Source organism: Chelonoidis abingdonii, chromosome 11, assembly GCF_003597395.2.
Source record: "Chelonoidis abingdonii isolate Lonesome George chromosome 11, CheloAbing_2.0, whole genome shotgun sequence".
NCBI lineage: Eukaryota > Metazoa > Chordata > Testudines > Testudinidae > Chelonoidis > Chelonoidis abingdonii.
Genome location: NC_133779.1, coordinates 29428098 through 29452491, shown reverse-complemented (window position 1 = coordinate 29452491; position 24394 = coordinate 29428098). Strand labels below are relative to the sequence as shown.

Genomic DNA, 24394 nt, shown 5'->3' with positions numbered 1-24394 from the left:
TCAGCTCCCGCTGCAGTCTGACACCAGTGAGATTTTAAAATCAAACTGTCTGCAAGGTCTAGGGTTGTAAGTGCATTTCTGGAATGTTTTCTAAGCCGTTTCTGGAATGTTTGAAAGGCTTTTTGGCCTGTCTCCCACCTCAGAGGGAGGTTCGCTCTCCACTGCTGACGATATCCCCACCCCCAGCGAGGGCTAGGGCCTTATGAGCATTTCACGCAGCACATTGACAGAGACAGGCCCAGGACACCATGGCCCAGGACACCATGGCCAATCTTCTCCCCGCTGCTTAGGGAAGAACTTCAGGGAGGGTGTGCTCATACCCCTGTTCTCCCCTGCCGGCCCAGCAGCGCTCCCCTCCAGGATGGCAGCGAGGCTCAAGGGATCTCATTGGCACCCAGCGGCAGTTTGGACAAGATGATTCGGAGGTTCGGGGTGGGCCTGGCCTAGGCACGAGCTTTGTGCAGTGGGACTTTGCCCTATTTTAAGGCCTTGAGTTGCAGGCTGCGTCCCTCTGTTTCAACTGGGCTCGTCTGTACTGCATTGGGGACTGGTTGCTATTGGGTTCCTGGTTATAGAATTGGCTGTAGTTTTTTATACCACCCTGGCTACTTTATGGGCGTTGTTGAGATCAAAGCGAGGGACACCAAAAGAGACAGCTTTTACTTCCCAGGGAACAGGCCAGGGTCTATTCCATTCTCTCTGCTTTGGGAGGACCCAGTGTTGGTCTGGCTTCAGCAGCACACTTATTGTAATGCTGCAAAGTCTCCGAAACTCAAAGTGAAGCGTGAAGAGGCTGGTGCAGATCCTGGGCTGTCTCCAGCTGGGCTGAGGTTGCTTTGCACCCCCAGCGCAGCATAAAGCAGACTTCCTATTAGGGATGTAAAGGGTTAACTGGTTATCTGGTAAGCATAGGCTTACCGTTAACCCCTGCTGGCTGGTGGGACCCGATCCCTGGCAATGCCTGCAGGACCCCAGGCCCAGCGGCCCCAGCCATGCCGGGCCGGCAAGACCCCAGCCCTGGTGGGATCCCAGCTCCTGCCTCCCCATGCCAGCCTGCCACCAGAGCGACATCAGTTAACAGTTAACCAGTTAAATGATATAATTTTAATTGTTTAACCAGTTAACTTTTTAAACCAATATTTACATCCCTACTTCCTATTGTGTAGCTTGGTTCCTGCACCAATGATCTAGTGTCAGTCCAGAAATCCTGCCAGGCAAATGAAGATCTCCCACTTTTCACTTCTGGCCTGTTAGTCTCCCTGCTTCGTTCCCAAGGTTTGCTGTATCTAGGGCATCTCCCACTAGTCGTGGGTTGGACAGTTGGCGCCTAACTATGGTTACATGAACAGAGATGGAGGTTTCCTGGATGTCTGACATGCTCAGAGCAGGAATCATAAATGGAAGGGTGGCCAGTGGGCCACTTTGGGCCCGAAGCAGAAGGCAGAGACTGCCCTGCTCCAAGTGTCATGGCAGAGATTGGTGTGGAGGGCTTTCCGTTCACCTTGTCCACATCTCGCCACACTCAGCAGTCGCTGATTATCTCTGTTGCAAGGGGCTGTTCGTGAGCTCTCAGCAGAGCTGCTGCTCTGAGTCATGCTGGCTAAAATTAGCTCCTTGTACATGGAGCAATTCCATACTAGGTGCAGAGAGAGAGCAAGAGAGAGAGAGAATGCTGCCCCTGCTTCACTGATAACACAAGAGGTGCCAGAGATGAAGCCTAATCTCAGTCATTGTCAAGGAGAGTGCACGGGAAGGGGGAAGGGACAGTAGCCAGGGACGCAAGAAGCAGCAAATCAGACTTTTGAGGAGCTTAGGCCACAAGAGGGCCTGGAATCTGTCTCACCCTTTGCATGGCCAGATCGTGAACATGAGGAGGGAGGAGAAGCAGAGGGAGAGAATGAGAGGAGACAAAGAAGAGGAAGAGAAAAGCAAATGGGTCACAGAGTGGCAGGGCCAGCTTTAGGAAGTGCAGGGCCCGATTTGAATACCCAGTGGCAGTCCAGGTCTTCGGTGGCAGGTCCTTCACTCGCTCCGGGTCTTCCGCAGCACTGAAGGACCCGCCGCCGAAGACCGAGACCGCCACCGGGTGAGTAAAAATTAAAAGGTCAGGCACTTTTCTTTAGGGCGCGGGGCCGTCTTAGGCACGGGGCCCGATTCGGCGGAATCGGCCTAAAGCCGGCCCTGCAGAGGGGTGCAGAGCTGAACAATTTTAGTGTTTCCTTTACTCCGTGTACTTGGCATGTTGCCATCACAGTGAAGACTCATTAGAAGATGCCCAGAGACACCTCAGTCACCCTCCCCAGCTAGTCACAGGACAATCAGGATAACTCGTTCAGGCCAGAGAAGCTAAACTCGGAGCCAGGCGCAGATTCGAAGGGTGTAGCCCAGGGCTTTATGGAACATGCGCCCTCGCTGCTAAGGAAATGATTATCTGGGTCCAAGACAGTTGGATTTGGGAGGCAGACAGGTTGTTTTATACCCAGCCTGAGGGCAGCTAGAATGCAAATGCCCAATGACGAGGCTGCTGCCCCAGGGGAGATCATGGCATCCAATGGACTCGGCAGGGTCTGAGTCTAGTCCCACTTGTCTCCTCTTTGTTGGCCCAGCTGGGATTCCTGTTTTCTAGTGCCCATGTGACCAGATCACCTGACTAGCTCCTAGAGCACCTGCTCCAACAGCCTGCACTGATAAATGTGGCTCAAGCAATGTCCGACCATTCTGCACTTCACCTTTGGAAGCCCAGTGGCTCCTGGCTGTCAGGGCTGGGTGGAGCTGGCTATCCCGGGGAGGAGGAGCAGCGGGTCAGTACTATGCATGGCATCAGGACATGTTGAGAACCACACTCCTAGCGCCTCAGCAGGGGCAGCTAGGAGGAACCTCTGGGTTTGTCGTCAGGCAGTTGCAGGGGGTGCGGTCTGGCTGGTGTGAGCTAAGCTAAGGGAGCGAGAGGCACACAGCCCACTCCTGCGCCATCTGCCACCTCAGGCCTGTAATCATATCCTGGTGACCACACCTTGCTGAGCAGGAGCGTCTCCACAGGTTCAATGGCTTTCCAGGAGCAACACTCAGTGACTTGCAGCGTCCGAGGTGACCTGCAGCAGGACTGGCTCCTTAAGCAGCATGTTCAGGTCGTGCAGATCTGCAAGGACGGAAGTTTCTGGTCATAAGGGACTGAGCTCTCCTGGGCAGGGCCGGCTCCAGCGTTTGGGGCTGCAGTCACCCAAAGACAGATTTTCTAACCCGACCTTTAGATGCATGCGGTGGGCTGGAGTTGAGAGCAAATGGGAATCAGTCACATTGTAGCCAACTATGGGGGGCGGGGGGGGGGATAGCCGTGTTAGTCTGTATCCACAGAAACAACAAGGAGTCCGGTGGCAAATAAATCTGTTAGTCTTTAAGGTGCCACTGGACTCCTTGTTATTGTAGCCAAGGCCTTGCCCCCTTCGCTGCAGCAGGGGGACACAGTGTGAGGAGGGAAGGGGGAGACCAGGAGAGGGCGAGGGAGAGAGATCAGGGCAGTGAAACTGAGCAGAGCTCCAGGAGCGAGTTGGAGAATTCCATGAAACATGGGGAAAAAAATCTGGTTTTGAAAGAATTCCAAGAAGTGAGTTAATTAGCTGGAGAGCAGGGAACATGCAATTGTTCAGAGCTGACCCACTGGAACATCTGTCTGCATCTGCTGGCCGACTGCCCCAGCGCTGCAGGAACAATGATGTTTGCTTTTGTGGGAAATTGCTGGAACAAACAACCCCGCAGGTTGGGAAGTGAAAGGGAGGGGAATTTGTAATTCCCAGAACCAGCGCCAGATTGGAGCAGCCAGCACCCCAGCCCCAACACTCATGATAAATTCCAGCTCCAAAAACAACCCTCTTATCAGATGTGATACATCACTGAAAGCCGCTCAGCCAATCACAAGAGATTAACTGCATCCCACAGACTGCAGATTAGAACAAACCCCAGACAAAGTGAATGCAGCAATATCTCAAACATAACACAGCCCCAGCTTCCCACTGGGGTCTTCCTTCTCCTGCCACACCCAGAGATAAGCACAAGTCATCAGACTTGGCTCTGCCTCTGGATCTTGACTCCCACAAAAGGGCAGTGGGGCTGGATCCAGAGTTTGGGGTAAAACCTGCAGCTAGATTTGGACTCCCCGAATCCAAGGATGCTGAGATCTGGGGTTTGGTTTCAACCCCTTGCTAGGAACAAGATGTAACTTAGTGACATAGCAGCATGTCCCTCAGTTTCAGAGTCTCCTGAATGCGCCAGAGCTACTCTGATTTCCCTGGATTTTCCTACACCGAGAGCGTGTGGATGTGCTGTTATCCACAGTGACAGCAGAATTGTTCCAAATAATGGTCATGCCAGACATGTCAGTGACATGAGAGGCGATGGTTGGGGGAGTCATGCAGGGTCATGTGCACCCCCAGATTTGCTGCTTGTGAGCAGGTTCAGTAACATCTGCTGAAGCCACTGCCCTCACTTCCCCTCCTCCCCGCGCCCTATTCTTGGCAGGTACAGGTAATCTTTGGACTGATGCACATACTGGTTTCACTTGGTGGACACATACAGAAATCTGAGATCTGTGGGCTCTGGCACTCTCCGTCTCCTGCAGAGATCATGGGGCTCCGGCATGCCAGAGGAGAAGCCCGTGATTACAGCTGGGACACAGGAGACCCAGGTTTAATTCTTAGCTCAGCCACAGACTGTGTGTGTGACCTCAGGGCAAGTCATTTCATCTCTTTGTGCCTCCTTCGGCTCCCCTATCTGTGAAATGGGAACAATGATCTATCCCTGCCTGGCCAGGTGTGGGGAGGACGAATGATTGTGACGTGCCCAGCACCTGCACAGACATGGGGCGTATAAGAGTCCAAAAGGCAGGCTGGGAGCTGCCAGGGTAAAAGGGGACAAAAATAAGAAACGGAAAAATAAGGGTGACTATTAGGGAGGACTCTGCCAGCCTCAAGGGCAAGGCAGAGGGTGGGAATCTCTCTCTCCAAGGAAGACTGACAGGGGTTGTGGATGGGCTAAGAGATCTCCAGCATTATCAGAGATGTTTATTCTTTAAACACAGCAGCACATTTACAAGAAAAACCCAGTGTTGGGGAGGAGGAAGGCTGGTTTTGTCTGGTAGCTGCAATACTTGCATCTGGCAGCAGGGGGCCCCACACTCTGCTCCTGCTCAGAAAGGAAGCAAATCAGAGCAGGGAAGCTGCTGAGAGCAGAATTAGCATCAGCCTGTGAGAACAGGACGTGCCATACCAGACCTTGTGTGTCACACAGCCCTGGCCCAGATGGGGTCACAGCAGAGTCCAGCTGGGCCAGAATCCTGTGTCCAGCAGCAACCAGCCTCAGATGTTTCAGAGGAAGGTGAAAGAAGCCCCTAGTGATCCTGCTCACAGGGAACATTTGTTCCTACTCCTTGTCACTTAGTGGTTGGCTTATACCCTGAACCTGGAAGGTTTATAGCCCAACTGCCTAGTGTGAGGATGGACGTGCCCAGTATCCATAGAAATGTCAATTCTTGGTTTGAATCCTGCTCTAAGCTCTTCGCCACAGTGATATCTTGTGGCAGTGAGTTCCGCTGGTCATTGGGTGGGGAAAGCATTCCCTTTGATCCATTTGCTGATCTTTCAATTTCTCTTGTTTTATACATGGTCATGATGGAGGGGCAGCCACACCAAACCCGAGTGGTGCTGCAACCCCGTACACCAGAGCAGGGCCCAGCCATCACTGCAGGATGAGTGCAGAGCAGGCATGCTCTTCAGCCTCCACCACCGGGGCCTCCTCTTCCCCCTGGGCCAGCAACCCACCGTTTGGTGACACTGCTCTATTAAAGTCACGGACCCACAGAAATAGTCCAGTACCCGTAACTCTTTTCTCATTGTGACAAACCTGCGGAACAAGTTCTAACTATAGAACTTCTGCAGCGGCAGCATGTAGAGGACTCAGCAGAAGAGGAAGGCTGGCCCTGTAGTAAGTGCACTAGCCTGGGGCACAGGAGACCCAGGTACAATTCGCTGCTCTGGGCAAGTTGCTTAGCCCCAGCTCCTCAAAAGTATTTTGGCTCCTAACTGCCACTGATTCCAATGGGAGTTAGGAGCCTTCCATAGCCTTGAGGGTCTGGGCCTTGGCCTCTCTGCCACTTGGTCACCTCTCTGTAAAACGAGGACTGTGACAGACGTGGGATTTCCTGCACTCTGCTGGAGAAACCTCACTGAAGTACGTTTCAGTGTCTCCCAAGGTCATTGTATTAACAGTGCAAATGTTGCTGTGTTACGGTGGGACTGTCTGTAGGAGCCAAGACTACATAACCCTTGGGAAGTGCTGTGAGCGTCAAAGGGTTCTTAAGAGAATGGGCCAGACAAGACTGAACTGTTGCTTGGGTGAGTTTCCCAGGAAATACTTGGGAGGCAGGGAATGCAGATTACCCACCTCTGGACCCATCCTTTCGAAGCCAGGCCTTCCAGAGAAACCCACTCTCTGCCTGGTTACTTACTCACGGGCTCTGCAGACCACACACACATTGGGTAAAGGGGCATCCGCAGAGTCATGGGTGGGCTTGTTCTGAGCTAGCAGCTGTTATGAACTTGTGACCACAGAAAAATCCCTGGGTGGGGTTGGGAATAAGTTTACTGGCATGGGGGGAGGTTCATATTGTTTTCAGTGTGGTGTTTTCTCTGTAATGCTTCAACCTTAACAATAAATGTACGTGCTTAGAAAGCACTGTGAGGTAACTTGTGCCTGTGGGTCATTATGCCAGTCATCATAGTCTTCAAAGACCTGTTCAGGCTATCGGTCTTACTGTGGAGTAACACAGTGTAGGCAGGGAACTGTGCAGCGGGGAGAAAGCTTGGTGAGGAAGGAGACAAAAGTCAGCTGAGGAGCCAGGTGCCTAGAGTGGGTTCCCTTGCCGGACCATGAGGAGGGAAATAGAGCTGCCATTGCCCAGATTATGCCAGGGCTGAGAGCTCTGTCCTACCCCACGGGGTAAATCCATTCAAGATTGTGTGGTGCTCAAATCCTACTGTGATGGAGCCAGCTAAATACCTTTGAGGAAATCCCTGACCCATTGTGCTAGGTTCTGCATAAATGTGACAATTCCTGACCCAGAGAGCTTAAAGCTAAGAGCCACCAGAGCCGAGAGGTCAAGACGAGCAGGCTTGGTGGGGGTAACAACCGTGGCAGTGCAGATTAGCTGTGTGACCCATGCGTGGGAACAAGAAGCCAACCAGCAGCCTCAGCCAGGGGTCATCGTCTGGAGCTGTCTGCAAGCATCAGGGCAGGGATGAGTTTCTAGACATCTGAGCAGCCTCAGACTGGGCTGATGACCGAGCCGTGAATGAAAGTGCTGGGTCTCCGCAACTAGCCTGCCTCCTAGTGCCACTAACCATCGCAGTGTGTGAATGCAGCGGGGGTCATGAATTCCCAAAGCGGAAGGCGCAGCAGTGCCCAGATCTCCAGCTTCTTAGCCATTCAAAGGTGCCTGCGGTTGGTGCTGAGTCAGCCTGCCTGCACCTAGGGGCCATGCCAGGGCAGTGATGCTCTCGCTGCTGATCGGAAATATCATACCTCTGCCTAGAAGGATTAGTCACCAGGGAGCTGACTCAGAAAGCAGCCCCTGAGAGCCCACAGCTCAGCGCTCCCAGTGGGTGGACACAACACAGCTGCCGTGTGGGCTGCTAAGAGAAGAGGAACAATAGCCGGCTCACAGAGTCGCACCTGCTTTGAGAATTGCCAGCAGAAGAGCTTCAAACCAGCTCCCTCTGACAGCAGAGAATATTTTTTCAGGCATGCTGGCAATCGAGTCCCCTGGCTCTAAGCCCTATAATTACACGGTTAATCACAGACATTAGACAGCAGCCTAATGCAGCCTGCCAGTTCCTTGAGGAATCAGTTACATTCACGGAGAACACGCATTTGGAGCTTGTGCGTTTCCTTGTTTCTAGGTCCCATCCGCCTAGAGAAGGAATGATACCTACTGGTCCAAGACGGGAGGTTTGTAACCTTATCACTGCTCGGGGGCATCCATTCACCAGTCCCGTGCCCAGGGCCGGTTCCAGGGTTTTTGCTACCCCAAGCAGCAAAAACAAAAACCCCCCCGTGATTGCTATCAGCTCTACCATCACTGTTTCAGTGTCCGGCAGCAATTCAGTGGCTAGTCCTTCCCTCCGACAAGGAATGAGGGACTCGCCGCTGAACTGCTGCCAAGAGCCCCGCTCCGTTGGCCACCCCAAGCACCTGCTTGCTGGGCTGGTGCCTGGAGCCGGCCCTGCCTGTGCCCCTGCTTGCTATAGCTGTACCAATATTCCTTCCAGGCTTCAGCTCAGCTTTTCCTAAAGTCCTCCAGCCCAGAGCTTCTTCTCAGGAGCTCTGCAGGTGCTCCACCCGCGCCTGCGAGCACAGTATAGTAACAGCTATCTACTGTGTTTGCTGGACTCCACCCAAGTCCTCGAGTGCATCTGGCACATGGCAAACTTGCCAGTTTTACAGATGAAAGGGCCTTAAAACCTCTGCCCGGGGCCCTCCCTGACCTTCCCAGCTGCTCAGTGAGCAATGTCCCACAGTCAGACATTCATGGAAATGGCAAAAGTCACCAGTGCTCAAGTCCCTTGGGATCTGTACATAAAGAGGCTCCTAGTCCTGCCTGGACGGTGGGGTTACAGCCAGGTCTGCACACCATCCTCTTCCCTCCCAGTCTGGGCCAGCAGAGACTAGAGCCACACATGGGGACGGGAAGGAAGGAGGAGGTCAGAGGCAGGGCTGGGGACACTGTCCTTCTGAACTACAGCTGGCAATGCTTGGCAATCAGCCCCGAGTCACCGCGAGAGGTGCACACGGGTCTGGCACTGGCTCCAGCTACAGACTGGCTTCAAGGTGCAGCCCCCGGACAGCGCACAGCAGGGATCCAGCCTCCAAGGGCCAGGGCATGCCTGCAGGAGGAAAGGTCACAACCTGCTAGCCAGCTGCAGCTGAATCAGTGCCCTGGGCCCCTCCTCTGCCCTGGCAGGTGCCCTGGGCACTGATCAGTATCCAGGAAGTCAGACTCCCCTAGCCAACAGGGCTGGAACAAACTTTGCCAGACCAAGCCCTGATGGGTACGGCCTGGTGCCACAGCAGTGGGGCAGTCCCGAACCTCTCCTTCCCCCTGAATCTGTGTCTGGGTTTGTTCTGCCCCTCCCCCAACGATTAGCCCTATTTCAGGGCCTGATCCAGATCCCACCGTGTCTCTCCACTGACTTCAGCGGAAGTCAGATCAGACCCTCTGCCGGCACCATGTCTCCTTGGTGTCCACCCCCTGCCAGTTTCGGGAGGCCAGGCCGAGGCTCCAGGATGCTCTGATGCTCTCTCATGGAATGAGGGCAGAATTACATTGAGCTGAGTCGTCACAGCTTCAGCCTCCAAGCCCATCCCAAAGCTCTCGCATGTCTGCCCACTACTATCAGGAGCGGCGTGGTGCAGACAGACTGTGCCGCGTGGAGCTCTGGGCCAGGCACTTTTCCCCTCCCAGCTGCCAGGCAGCAAGTCCACAAGTTAAAGCCGAAAAAGCCACAGCCTTGTGCTTCAGAGCCAGCTTTGTACACAAGCCTATTCCAGACAGATGGAGGCTGAGGGGAGCAGCCAGCATGGAAATCCAGCAGTCACCCTGGATTTTCCCCCAGCTGCTGCAAGGAAACACCGTGCCCATGAGAAGAACATTGCTTTCCTTCCCACTGCCCACAGCTCTGCAGACTCATTCCAGCCGGTCCTGCCCTCCAGGCCAGGCTGTATTACACAGCAGCCCTGCAGAATCCCAGCGCCTTCCGCAGCCAGCAAAGCCCAGCAATGGTCTCACATTTTTTGTCTTCCTGAGAGACTCAGGCTCCCAGACACACTGGATTAGATTTTCCTCCGTGTAACATCCCCACTGAATTAAAATGGGTCACTTTAGATTTATACTAGTGTCATTGACAGCACAGTCCGGTTGCACCAAGGCCGGAGCTCCCAGATTTTGCAGGGCATTCCACAATGCAGCTCAGTCAGGTTCCCTGTTCTGCAGAGGACAGACAGACCAACCTACCATTCGAATGCTCTGTAGCTTAGGGGGAAGTGCACCAAACTGGGAGCAAGGAGACCCTGTACTTGAGTATCCCATCCACTGACTGCTGTTAACGTCTCTGTGCATTTCCCAGCTCTTGCAATCGAGCGAAGCCCTGTGTCCTGCCCTAGGCAGTACCATTCCCTCATTTGATAAACAAGCTAAATGAGAGGTTACACAAGATCATTACCGGCAGGGTGCAGAATAGAACCCAGGTTTCTGCTACTCAGCCACACGGCCTTCCAGGCTGATTGTACCCGATCTGTGTGTGTGACTATCCTGTCTTTAGCCACTAGATCACGCTACCCTCCCAGAGCCAGGAAGAGAAGCCCAGGTTCCCGATCACTTGCATTCTACTGCTCTCTGGCAAATAACTGTAACCCACTGGCAAAGGGTGTGTCACACCCCTCTAGTGGTAAATCCACAAAGATTAGGAGTTGCCCCTTCGCCTCACGTGTAGAGGTCTGGGGATCTGAAAGTCCTGTGTTCAAAGCACTAAGGATGGGCCATACGGGGAGAGCTTACAGCTGCTCAAGACAAAACTTCTGGTTTCCCATTTTCCTCTTTCAGAAAAACATGGATTATTGCACTGACATCGTGAGAAAACAACAGCTTCTATAGCAAGTAACAGTCATAATCTGGCACTTGTGGTGGAACATGCAACAAAGCCCAGATTCCCACATTCTGCACATCTGTCATATGTTTATCCATCTAAGGTACATATCTGACCTCTCACCACAATATCTGAGCACCTGCCAGTCGCTACTGTACTTACCCTCCCCACTACTCATGAGGAACAGAGACACTGGGAGCCATTGACTTGCCCGAGGTCACACACGAAGTCTGTGGCAGAGCAAAGACTCTCCAGAGGTGGAGGGTAGTGCTCTAGCCTCTGGACCATCCTTCCTCTTGGGGGAAGAAGCCATGGATTTCCACAGCTTGTGCCACACACTGGCAGGTTTGAAGGCTGAGAGGACATTACCACCCAGAGTGTCAAACTCTGATGCAGTGGAAAGGTGGTTAGATAAATCTGGGGCTGGGGGTTCTCCTGGCACCCCCATGCCGAGGTGCTGCTCTGGCCCCACCCTGGGAGCGGAGGGGCACTGTGCATTTCAAACATGGGCAGAGTAAATTCTCCTCCTCTGCACCGGGCCTATGCACAGCTTCTGTTCCTTTCTGAGGGCTCAAGTGGGATATACAAGGAGCACAGGACTTGGGGTGGCCCCAGGCATGGGATGAACCCTACTCTATTTGCATCTACTGCATGGGAAAGGAGGAGAGGGAGATGGACATTCTCTGGCAGCAAGAGACCATACCAAAGCCAGGAGAACTGCCTTGACAGAGCCCCTCACGCAAAGGTTCCTGCTGCAGGGGCAGCGTGAGGGCAGCCGCTGGCTCATCACACGCTCATAGGAGGCAGGACTAGCTCAGTCTCTTTGTTCGCTTAGACAGAAAAGCCTGGTGCTGTTATCTGCCAGAGCCCCACCAGGCTCTGGGATGCACCGTGAGGAATCAGACAGACAGATTCCTTAAAATAACCCCAGCAGGCTGCCTCACCGCACCACCAGGCCACATCCACTGATCTGACTGACCGAAACAAGTGTGTGCTGCTTCTTACTCCTAGTAGCTCTGCCGAGCCAGCCCGGGGGAGCGAGCAGGGCTCTATTACTGCCTGGGGTGAGCACCCTGCCACGGGGTTTCTTACAAATCCAGGCTAATAACAAATCAGCCAGCGACGGGCTTGTTTATTATGTTCCACTTGGTGACCTGTGCAAACCCATCCGCACCGAAGGGATTGCACAGGAGTCACTGGGGCCTAACTTGGCTGCAGAATCTCTGTTATGGATGATGACATGAAGGCTGGCAGGGCCCAGCTTGATGCTCAGAGGCCAGGCGGACACAGAGCTGACAGAGCCAGCTCTTAAGCTTTCCTTCCGGCAGCCCCTGGTGCAGAAGGAATCCTGGGGACCGGGAGGAGAGGAGGATTGGCTGGAGCACATCACAATCCATCTGTGCGCAGCTATGTGGATGGTTTCTCAGGGACCGCTACTGGCTAGCACACATTAGAGCAGCCCCCAGGCTACTCTAACTTGTGCTGGTGCCAAGCGGAGAAATATGCAGCAGTAACCATCTCCCTAAGGGGCTTCTCCATCCCCTAAGGCTCCAATCACAACATGACCCTGTATCTTTTACTGGTTGTCTTCATCTGGTGTTCCCATGCTCCCTGCCCTCCAAAGGGCATGTCTGTCTGTCTGTCTGTCCAGGCATTTTTACTGCACTCCTTAGCATGGTAAGTGAGTGCTTCTGTTAGAAACCTGGCCACATATGGGCCTTTAGAGAAAGACCTGCTTTAAGCTTCTTTGGGGTGATTTTCAAAAGCACCATAGGGATTTAGGAGCACAAATGCCATTGAAAGCCAAAGAGATTTAGGAGCACAGTTTCCTTAGGTGTTTTTGAAAGTTTCCCTCTTTCTCTAGGCTAAAAGCATCAGAGCATTCAGGGAAACCACTAACCTCCTTATACCTAGATCTTAACACTGCTTCCTCTAGCAGACTCCAGGACAGGCTGACCCTCCGGGGGGGGGGGGGCAAGAAGGGGTTCGCATCTTGAAAATAAATCAAACCAGAGGAAGGGGGACAGTGATAGATCGACAGCTATGTAGCCATCTCCTGCATCACAATTCATTACCCTGCTTCCTGAGAGAAGGGAAACAGAGGAGCAGCTCCCATCCGCCGGGAAACCTGGCTCTATCCTGTGTGGGGAGCATGCCAGGAAAAACCTTCCACACTCCATCCCAGACTTCCTGAGCAGCTTCAGCCTTCAAACAAACCGTCTGGGAGACAATCCAGGGCTCAGCCAGCCATGGAGAGTGGGTTTCTCCTAGAGTCCAGTCCCATCTCACAGCACATTGCAGTCATGGGCAAGGAGTCCTGGCTTGTCAGAGGTTGCTCTGCACATTAATCCTAGCAGAGTCTGTTCTCCTCGGAGCTAGGCTCCTGATGAGCAAGGCACCCTAGCTCCCACTGCATCACTTTACTGCTGTGATCCGGTCCCTTCCTGCCCCTGTTGCGTGGTGACATTCTCAAAGGAGATTCTGGCCAGCCCCTGTGCAGAGGTGCAAGGGGGAGGTGGATTCCTAGTCTCCTCTCCTAGCTACCCAGGGAGCTGCTAACAGAAATGGGGCACTAGACTGGCAGAATTGCTATAGCCTCAAGGTGCCACAGACGTAGTGAGGGCAGCCTTGACGTATTTATTCCAGCTGGTTTAAACTGATACCACTGTTATGTGTCGATCAACCCTGGGGAGAAATTACATTGACTGGAAGATCGTGGCCCATGTCAGAGACCCACAGGATTGGGGCTACGCCCCCAGCATTGAAACAGTCTCCAGGAGGAACCCTTCAGTGTGGCAGACCCCTTGGGGTGCCGTTTTTCCTCCAGAGTGTCCCACACCACCGCCTCCTTAGACTGGCCCTCTGGGCCTGCAGACCAGCTGAGACGTGTGTACTCTGCAGGCATTGCTGCACCTCACCAAGCATTTGCAGTGACACTCACAGCACCGTCAAAACTGTCGGGATTTTCCATTAACTGGAAGGCAGCATGGTAAGTCCTTGGCTTAGCAAAGAACTGAAGGTCCGAACAGAGACCATCCTGGTCAGGCCAGGGCCCAGCCAAGCTGCACTGAACCCCACTGTTCAAAGCTCTGTCTGTCTGCCTGTGGTGAGAGCCCCGACTCCTTCCAGCAGCCAGCTCTTATGCCCCCACCTCACCCCTCACACTCCTTTGTTCTCAAGCGTCCCTGATGAGAGGTGGGGAGAGCCCTATCCCTGGTGACTGCTAGGTGTCAGTGTCCTGGTGACTGGCTTTGTCATTGTCTTCATGGATTTTCCACTGATATGGGGTCAGCCTCAGCCAGTCTTTTTCCAATGGCCCATCCAGGCTCAGACAGCTGGGCCACATTCATACCCATGTCTCTTCGCCTGCCCTGAGAACAAGCAGTTCTGTCCCGCCCACTGGGTCACAGTATGGCACACAGGGGAAACTGAGGCACACACAGGATTCATGAAAATGTTACAGAAAATTCCCACATCCTCACAACCATGATCACTCGTCTGACTTTTTTTTGAAAATCAGAACCGCATTTGCTTTCTACAGTCTCCTGGTAGCTCCATGGTTTTCCATGACTTTTCAGTCATCAGTGGTACAGTACCATGCTTTTTAGCGTAGTCCCTCATTGTTCCATCAAGATGGATCTGAATAAGTTACCATTCTCTGGAGGTTCTCTGCTTTCTCTTCACCAGTCTCTCTTTTACCAGGTCTTCATTACTTACCTCGTTGGCCAAACTTCTTTTCAGTATTTCTCTTGTTGAAGACAGGTTCTTAAAGAGCAGTTCAGCATCTCAGCCATTTTCATAGATGATAAAGTGAGAAGGGACCATTGTGATCATCTGGTCTGTCCTCCTGTATAACCTGGGCCAGAGAACTGCCCCCAGATAATACCTTTTTGAACTAGCCCAGTGGTTTCCAAGCTTTTTTCATTTGCGGACCCCTAAAATTTTTCGAATGGAGGCACGATCCCTTTGGAAATCTTAGACTTAGTCTCTGGGTCCATGGACACGGGCTGAAAAGCACTGAAGTGAAGCATCTGTTAGGCCTCACACTGGTTACTGTTCTTAGTTAGCTCACTGAGAGCTTGTCTAGAGTAGAAAAGTTGCAAAGGTTAAACTACATCTTTTAAAACTAATCTAGTTAAACCAGCGCAAACGCCTCATGGAGATGCACTTAAACAGGTTTAACCCATTCTTAAATTGCTTTGCCTTGCACGGGTAAATTATTGAATGAAGCTAAACCAACTGAACTGAGGGGTTAGCTGGTTTAAGTGTGTTTGCATTAGGGGTTTTCACCGGTTGATTAGATCTATTTAAAAAGGAGAGAGTGAGAATGGTCTTAGTGGCTGCGAATGTGCTAGGAAGCTGGGTGCATCTAATAACAAAACCTTGCTCTTTTCATCAGAGAATCTCAAAGCAATTTACAAACAAGTCAGTCTGTAACAGATGGAGAAACTGAGGCACAAAGTGGTGAAGTCACTTGACCAAGGTCATTCAGCTGGTCAGCGGGTGGCAAAGCTGCAAACAGAATTTCAGGTCTCACGAGTCTCAATCCCCACTAGGCAGCACCACCTCCCCCTAGTTATGGGGGGTACCGTGGGGCGATCTGCCATAGCCACATCACACTGCAGAGGCAGCCGTGTTAATCCTGGCACACTGTTCTTTAGTTTGCTCCTTTCTTTGACTGGCTGACACATTCAGGAACGATCCAGAGTAAGAGGGCACAGAGCTGAAACCAAAAGGGGCCAGACGTCACTGCAGCAGGATCCCAACCCCTCTACCAGCCATTTCAGCGGGTGGGCCTGGCACCTGGGGCAGAGACCCCACCCTCTCTAACCCTGAATCCAATCAAGCCTGTCTGCAAAGAGCGATTCCTGCCCGGGGAGAGTACAGTGATCCATGTGTTGGAGACACACGGCATCAGCTGCCCCAGTCAAACATTAACCAGCACCATCCACTGGCAGCAGCTCTGGCAAGGTCCCTCTCCACCGCACAGCTGCCTTTTTGAGGAGCCTAGCACCTCCTCTTATTATCATCAAGCTCTATTACAGTAGCAGCCCTTGCCAATCCCTGTCCCAAAGACCAAACAGTCTGGCTTACCCAGCAGGATGGGCACCAGGGTCATGTCCAAGGCCAACGGCAGAGCCAGGATTAGAACCCATGTCTCCTGAGTGCCAGCTCAGTGACTCTTTCTTTGTGTCACTCAAGTGGCTCAGCCCCTCACTCCCACTGGCAACACAACTGATTTCGGTTACTCCCTAGTTAGCCCAGCAGGAGCAAGAAGAGAATCATTGACCCTGCTTAGAGGCCTCGCTGTGTCACCCCTTAGCACACAGGTCACTGCACGTTCACCAGCACCTCTCATCATCACACCAGGCTGGAGGGGACGCCACAGACCCAGGACTCAATGGGCACAGGGGGGATATATGGGACTCGCCCACCTCAGACGTTCCTTTGCACCGGGGGAGTTTTAGGCCAGGCTTTCAAGGGCTGAGTGCCCAGCTCTTCAGGTGCCTACACGAGATGAGAATTTGAAAATCTGGCTACGTTCATCTCTCAGCACGAGCCCTGGACCGTCCCACTGCCCCCGCTGCGTCTGAGCAAACACCCCTGGTTAGGAAGTTTTCTGGCCTTAGCTTTCAGCACGTCTCCGCTAATGCTGGGCAGGTCTGTTCTCCAGTTTCCTGCTGCTCGGGGGCTTCTCACACAACAGCGTTAAGTCACCTCCAAGCTGTTCTCTGGAACGTTCCACGGACCCCACTAGAGAGGAAGCTGTGCTCTTATTTTTAAAGGCAGGGTGGAAACGGAGCCCCCCAGCTCCCCCGGACACAAGCATGGGCTTTGCTCGGCTCTTTCTCCTCCTCTCGGATGTTTAGATGGGGAACTACAAGGTTCGTCAGCTGCCTGAGCAGTCACTAGCTCTGGGGCTGTGCTGCCCTTCTCTGGCCTTTGGAGGGACAGTTCATGGAGCTCCCCCTGATTTTCCAATCCTGCCCCCAAGGAGTTCCAAGGGCTGGACTGTTCTTTTATAGTCTATTTGCTAGACTATAAAAATGAAAAAACTCTGTGGCCATCTGTACAAAGCTCAGAAAGCAGGGCCAGCTCCATACAGCATCACTGCAAACCCTCCCCGGCCAGGCAGCAGACAATTCAATGCAGCCCAGCTCCCACAAACACTTCCACTGTGAGTCACATTCCCAAACCACGTACAATGGCAGGAAACGTCCAGGGAGCCAGGAGTGTGGAATGTGCAAGTGGAACAGAGCCTGGACGCAGGCTCTGCATTTCTCGCCTGGTAAGCAGCAGGTGTGTGGAGGAATCCGGGGGCTCCTGGGGCCTGATTCCAAGTCAGTCGAGTGACACTGGCACAAAGACCAGGCCCCAGGTCTCTGTTTTTATTTCTCTGAATGTTCCTTGCTGTGTTTTCAATGGCCACAAGTGAGGACCCAATCCCCTACAGCACGCTGCACCTAAGTTATGCAGCAGGCTCCCACTTTTCCATGGGACTCCCTCTGGAGGAACCTTCTGCAGCTGTGGCAGGAACAGAGAACTCTCTCCTCAGCACATGGCAAGTCTGCAGCTGGAGAGGTTCTGTGGCCAGCTGGGGTGGTGGGGGAGCAGACCTTGCCCAAGTGACAGAAATAAATGGGGAGCCATGTTAGGTAACCTTGCAGGCCCCTAGCCCAGGTGCAGACCCTCTGAGGGGGAAGCAGGGGACCATCCCAGGAGAAGAGCACCGGGCAGAGAAGAGGGAGTTGGAGGAGGTGAGAGCATGTGTGTGAATTGACAGGGCAGCGAGCAGCTTTGCTGCAGACACTTGAGGATAAGGAGAATCCCATGGCCATTTGCACAGCTGCAAATCAAGCTACATGTGGAAGGCACTGACCTCAATGAGACCTTCTCCACTCCAGCTCCCCTAGCATCTGCCTCGCCTGGTCTCTAGCTCTCTGCCCCGACATAGTCTCATACTCAAGGATCCCAAAGCACTTAGAACGTCCCGTGATCGCCTGCTACTGTACATGAAACACCGCGCCTGCCCTGAAATGCAGCCATGTTGCTATCTGAGATGGGGCTGGCTCCCAAGAGGGGGCTGCAAGGAAAAGACTGGCCATTACGCATAACGATGTGTGGTGAGATGTACCGGTCCCATCCAGGGGATGGCAGTAAAAGCCTTAACTCCTGGAGCAGAACAAAGACCTAAGCAGGGATCATTCCTAGAAACTGTGAGCTGACACCTGCCTGCCTCCTGCCCCACTGGTTTGTATTGGTTTCTTGCCAGGTCCAAACCTTGCCTGCACAAAGCCACCCATTGTCCTTTTTTGACTAAGATCAGGTAGACGCCAGGCTGAAGGAAGCCGTTCTCGGAGTCTCTGTTCAAATCCCTGACTGAAAAGATTTACTGTTGTCAGCTGAGGGCCAAGGTCCTGGAATACTGGCCCCTACCACACCTTCTGTCTAGAAGAAACAGACTGCAGTGCTGCCAACTCTCGCAATTTTATCATGAGTGCCGTGATATTGGGGTGAAGTCCCAGCTCCTGGAGCCAGGTGAATACGGGTAAACCTCAGCTTATATTTATGAAAAACATTACTAGCACTTCTGGCTGTGGAGAAAAGCTGGGCACATGACCCTGGACAGTGCAGCCTAAAAGCTCAGAAAGCGAAAAAGAAAAAAATATTTAAAAATCTCATGATGTCAAACCCAATCTCTTATTTGAGGGCCTGACTCCTGGTTCTTGACCATTTGGGATCAGCCATACTGTGATAGCTTGAATGCTGCATGGAAACTTAACTCTGAATTTTCTGGTTTTCCAGCCTGCAGAGGGTCTGGCTGGGCTCTGTGTGTTTTGTGGGCGAGTCCGGAGTGTGTTATCAGATGGGGATGTGGGGCTATGTGCCTTTTTTAAAAACTTCACATTCCTTTAAGCCACTTTCCAAAGAGGTCAGTCTGATGTCTGCTCCCCACAGCTGCAGCACAGTCTGCTCCTGGGAACCCGGGAACGCTTTTCTAGACGATTTCGAGTGGGATAAGTGACCGAGACTGTGGCTCCAGCTGATCCTCATGCACTGCCAAATCATTGAGGTCATCAAGAGTGTGAGGGAGACAGTGCCCAGAGCAGCCCCAGGCTGATTTATCTTTGCAAAGCACATTTCCCCTTGAGCTGGGTCATGGAGATAAGCTCTGAAGACCCAGCGCTGAGGCTGTTCCAGAGTTAAAGGAAAACCTCTGAGCAAGCAGGCTGCTTCCTCTCCAGAGAGTGGGCAGAAATCCTCCCCAAGAGCTGCCAAAGCAAGGCTGGGAATGCCAGGGCCCAGCCAGGCGAAAACAGCAGGAGAAGCTCGGAGCAGGGTAGATGGGCTGGCTGCACAGCTCGCTCAGGCCTGCTTTTCAGAAGGGACGACACCTGTAATGCTGGCTACCATCTGGGCGCTCGATGTCTAAGATTCGTCTCATGTGGCCTCTCCAATACTGGAGGTTTGCAAGCGAGGTAGCCAACCCTATACTATTCTCTGCGAATCTCTGGGGATGAATGGTCCTTTTGACGCTCCCAGGATACCACATCCTCCACCCAAGACGATCCTAGTGTTCTCCTGCCATCAACTTCTCCTTCCATTGGCTGTAAACATGCATCCCACTGGACCTCTTCCAGTGAGCCCTTCAAATCAAATCGCTTTCCAGAAGCTCGCTGACTCGTGTCTGCACAGTTCCATGGTTACGCAGCCCAAAGCAGTGGTCACTCTTGGAAACATTGGGCCCAAGTGTGTAAAGGTTGTTTCCGCCTGCAATTAGTTGGGGTCTTAAAAGTGAACTTCCCAGACCTGGAGGCCCACGATGTCATCTGGAAACATCTCATGTGTCCCTCACCATAGAATTCATTGTACTCCACTGGAGAGCAGTAACCACGCTGGGCAGTACCATTCTGCCCCTCATGCTGGGTACACAGCAGAAAGGTCCTTCTGTCATGCCTAGACCTAGACCTCTGACCCAAATGCCTCCCTGAGTAATTGCCTTGTTAGCTGTTGTAGCATTGGACCCGGTGCTGAAGTTACAAGCTCATTTGTCAGTAGTTTCTTATTCCATCTTAGAGGCTGGTTCTACATGTGGTCTTCTCCATGCATCTGACATCTCACCTCTTCTCCAGGAGCCATCAGTGACCCTGACACACCACATATCCATCTGCAGGTGAATGCTCCCTGCTTTGTCTGACTGACAGCAGGACGGTAAGTGTGGTCTGAGATGCCCACATGTCATCTCCAAGACAACCCAGGGATATACATCCCAGGCATCTTTGGTAAGGTTCTCAACTATTCCAAAGTTCATTCAGAGCCACACCGGAAGGGGTGTAGTTGGTCAGACCCACTGAAGTCAGGACTGGAGGGAAGAAGGCAAGCGTGAATATCCTTAGTCGTCTAATTCCAGGGTGGAGTAATGATTTATGGAGTCATCATCATCACAATCTAACCCTCTTCCTTCTGCAGAACAGTGGTTCTGTCTATACTAATGCAAAAAAAGCATTGCTGCAAAGGGGCTGTTGGAACATCCTGAGCTTGCGACACCTGGGCCAGATCTTCAGCTGGTGTAAGTGGCATGCTGATTACACCAGCTTGGATCTGGTCCAACATTTCTAGTTACTTAGTTTGATGTATGCACATGCTCCAGTAAAATGGGACATCCATCCATTCCTCTCTCTGCAGGTTCCTGTCAATTTCTGGAATCTACATATAACGATATAGACAATGGCTTGAACCTGAATCAATCCAGCAGCAAAAGCACATTGACCATCTCTCACCGACGGAAGACTAGTGAACAGGCCTGCAGCAGGTAACCCAGGCTACTTGAGACCAACGGGGGAGTCAGGAGTAAGGTGTCCATGGATGAAACACTTACATTTTACAAAGAGTAAACACACACTTTCAGCCAGGATAACTCATGATTTACATTACACGAGTCAGAATATGTGCACACAATCTGTGCAAATCTGCACGTTTGTATGTGTGGGCACATGTATGTGTATCTGTATTCATCTGAGAACACCTCAGTGCAGCAGGGCACACGTATAAAAGTTGTGCTCACAGTTCTTACTACATTGGTTCACAAATACATTTGCATGTGCGCACACTTCCTTTGAAGGCATGCAGATATGTTTACATACCCACGCTGGGTTGACACACATGCACGTTTGTGCCTCCTTGCACATGTAGTGTCTCTATGCCTGTATACACAGTATAAACTCTAAACTCAGCCATGTTTTCATTTTCCTTTTTCTTTCCCTTGGGGATGAATGGTCATCAGACTTTACAACTGTCTTTAATACCCACATAATTTAACTCCACTACCAGGAACAACTGTGCAAGTTCAAACAAGTTCCTAGGCCGCAGCTTTTCATCAGACACTGGAAAGAGTGTGCCAGTGAACCCCACAGCCCCGCGTTTCCAGCAGCCCTGAATGGCATTGCTGGACTTTGTAACCAGTGCCCTGCTGCTAAATTATACTGCATACAACCAGACTTGAGTTAGAATTCTCTAACCCTGGGAGGAATCAGGAATAGCCCCATTGAGAACAGTGGAGTCTGACCGGTGTCAAACGAGGGCAAGGGGTTCAGAATCAGGCCCAGTGGCTATGAATTGATACTGTGGCTGGGCTAGGAGTCTTGTGAAAGGGTGGGGCAAATTAACTGCTGTTTCACGGTCTGAGACAACATGTTTGTTCTTCAGCAATAAACCTCCTGCAGGCAACAGCCGTATTACTGAACACATTTCCAAAGCTCTGGGAGAACCTTAGCTAACCTCTCCTGCCTTTGTGAGAGAATCTCTCCTTTGCTCCGTTGTGCACCCTCCCCACCTGTATCCTCATTAGCACGAAGGGCTTAGCCCAATGAACTGTGCAGTCACTGACATGGGCCCCACCACTGCAATATCTGAGACCTTGTGCATGGCATCGATGAAGGGGTCCTCACAGGTACCTTTCATATAACCATCCGTACAATGCCTTGCACAGCTCCGGTGCTGTGCGTGTTCTGGCTAATAACAGCATCGCTGGCAGGTGTATGCACTTACGGCAGCTGGCGTGTCTCCAGGGAGAGCAATTATCCTGGGAAAGCTAATCTGAGGTGGTTCAGTGGGACACAGAGGCCCGTCTCGACCCACATGGCAGGACAAGGTAATTAACAGGATTGCAGAGTTAGTACAGGGGAAATGGAGGCCTGTTCACCCTGCAGAATTCAGGCTCAGCCATAACAGCTGAGGCCATTAAGCCCGTAACAAATCTCCTCTCTTTAGGGGATAAAATCAATACAGAAAAGCAGAGCAATTTGGTTGCAACCCAGATACCTTGGGGGAGCTCAAGAGGTTCACTCCCAAAGTGGGTCTGGCCTGTTCCATTCCTCTGCCTCTTGGAATCCACATATGTTTCCTTAAACACAGCATTTACGGTGTAAATCAGCATTTAGCTTCAATAGAGCACCAGTGAGTTACACCCACTGAGGATATGGCCCCTAACAAGTCTGGCATTTGGGTTCCCTATGGAAAGATCTCCCGCTTCCTGGGGTAGGCATTCACAGCAGACATTCCCTTATGCTAGGGCTGCATCACTGTAATCTTTTTAAATGGTCTTCCAGAAAACTGGAGAAGAACAGATTCTTACCCTAACCATCTCCACTTTGTTCCTTTTATTACTGCTTAATAACAGTGGACACAAAATCACCAGCCTTTGCAAATAATCTGTTTTCCTGGTATCATTTGCATTAGACAGACAAGAAAGGACAGAGCAGCAGGAGGCTCACACTGGAGCTGCAGGAATCTAGGCAGTTACGGGAAGTTGGGGATCAAGTCTCCTTGCCAGATTCCCACACTTACAGATTCATCGATCCTAAGCCCTGAAGAGATGACTGTGATCCTCTAGCCTGGCTGCGTGTATAGCGCAGGCCACAGAACTTCCCCCAAATAATTCCTAATACTGACTCTGAGCTTTTCGAATAATGCCCACTCTTGATTTGAAAACTGTCACTGATGGAGAATCCACCACAACCCCTGGTAAATTGTTCCAGTGGTTAATTACTGTCCCCATTAAAAATGTACAGTTTATTTCCAGTTTGACTTTGCTAGCTTCAACTTGCAGCCACTGGATCACATTCCACCTTTCTCTGCGAAACCACTCAGAGCTGCCAACCCCTTGAGTGAGCTCCAACTGACAAGATCCTTCTCGCACTAATCCGATAGGCATCTAACGAAGTCACTGGCCCAGGGCAGGGAGGGCATTTCTATATGGACCATAGATAGATATGGTGCCTGAGAAAGTATTTTATTGACACCCGTACTTCACGCAGGGACAGCTAGGCACTTCTGTACCAGATACCATAGGAAAGTCAGTCACGTGAAACCTGGACAGAACCTATCTGTCTGTCTGTCCACCTTGCTGCATTTCAGAAGTGCCCATCTGTGGTGTGAAGGTGCCACAGACATAAACGAGCTACCCCGTCCGTGAATTGGGTGTGAGACAGGATCTCATCTCTGCCCCACTCCACATAGCCATGGCCAGGGATGGGAGCTCCCCATAGCAGAGCTGACTGCACTTTGGGGACCACCCGCTCTGTGGCAAGCATTACTGAGCCAGTCCAAGCAAAGTGAAGGAAGGAGGAACACAGGCGCTGGAACTAGGGGTGCGGGGGGAGGGCTTGGAGTAGTTTCTATTCTATACAGGATTTACAGTTTGGTTCAATGGTTCTCAGCACCCCACCATAATGTTGTTCCCCTGAGGGGGAACCTCCAGCCCCTGACTCCTCTCACAAGCTGAGGTTTAGGGATGGAGCCAGGGCTCTGCCCCAGCCCCTGGCCAAGGGACGACACCACCGCAGAGCTCACCAGAGCAGCCCCCGGGGAAAGCCCCTTTCACGCGTCTAACCGAACCAGTCAGGGCAGCTCCAAGCGGGGGCCATTGAGCCCCCCGTGTCTGAGCGCGGAGCCCGGGGGACTGGCTCCGCGCCCTCCCCGGCCCGTCCACGCATCAGACATGGACCCACGTGGGGCACCAGCCCGCAGCGCTGCAAGGGGCAGGCTGGGAGGGGAGCAGAGCCCAGCGGGCAGCGCACGGGGCTGCGCCCGGCCCAGCTCTGCCTCGGGACTTTCCCCGAAGTCAGGCACCGGCGGGTCCCCGGCCTCCCGCTGCACCTGTGCAAGCGGGGCTGGGCTGGGCTCGGCTCGGCGCGGGGCTCGCCGGCTGCCAGAGCCGCGCCCAGCAGCCCGGGGACCCAGCGGACGCAGCGCCGCGCCGCGAGCTGCCCGGAGCCCCGGCTCTCCGCGCCGCCCAGAAACCCTCCTGACCTGCAGCTGCTGCCTCGCGTCCGGCCCGGCGCGCCCAGCGCAGCGCCCGCGACACTGGCTGCGGCCTCGGCCGGCGCAGCGTTCCCCCAGCAATCTGGCCAATTGCGCGCCAGGGGTGGGACCCGGACCCGGACCCGCACCCGCCCGGGGCGCGTGCCTGCCCGGATGCGCTCGACTGGCCGCGGAGCCGGGCTCTCTCCGGGCAGGACCCTACAGCCGGCTCGGCCAGCCGCCAGGGCAGAGCGCCGCGACCCCTGCAGCCGCCGGGACCCCCGCAAGCTACCGCCTGGCTTGGCAGCGGGGGGGGGGGGGGGAGGACTTTGTTCGCATTACAGCAGCGCCCAGCGCGGGGGCGGGACCCGCCGGTGCTAGGCGCTGTATGAACCAGGCCG

At 52.9% G+C, this 24394-nt stretch overlaps 1 protein-coding gene across 5 annotated transcripts in view; it reads right to left on the bottom strand.

The window, feature by feature from the left end:
* KANK3 (KN motif and ankyrin repeat domains 3) overlaps window positions 1-24067 on the bottom strand; it is a 46045-nt gene extending 21978 nt beyond the window's left edge. For 2 of the 5 annotated variants that reach the window (XM_032782172.1, XM_075070818.1), the window contains exon 1: window positions 24003-24067. The gene's annotated coding sequence lies outside the window, so the exon portion shown is untranslated. Of the gene's footprint in view, window positions 1-2729; window positions 2800-16037; window positions 16099-16126; window positions 16200-24002 lie in introns of those variants that run through there. The other 3 variants (XM_032782173.2, XM_075070817.1, XM_032782175.2) reach the window with 3 other exon arrangements.
* Window positions 24068-24394: the final 327 nt, after the last annotated feature.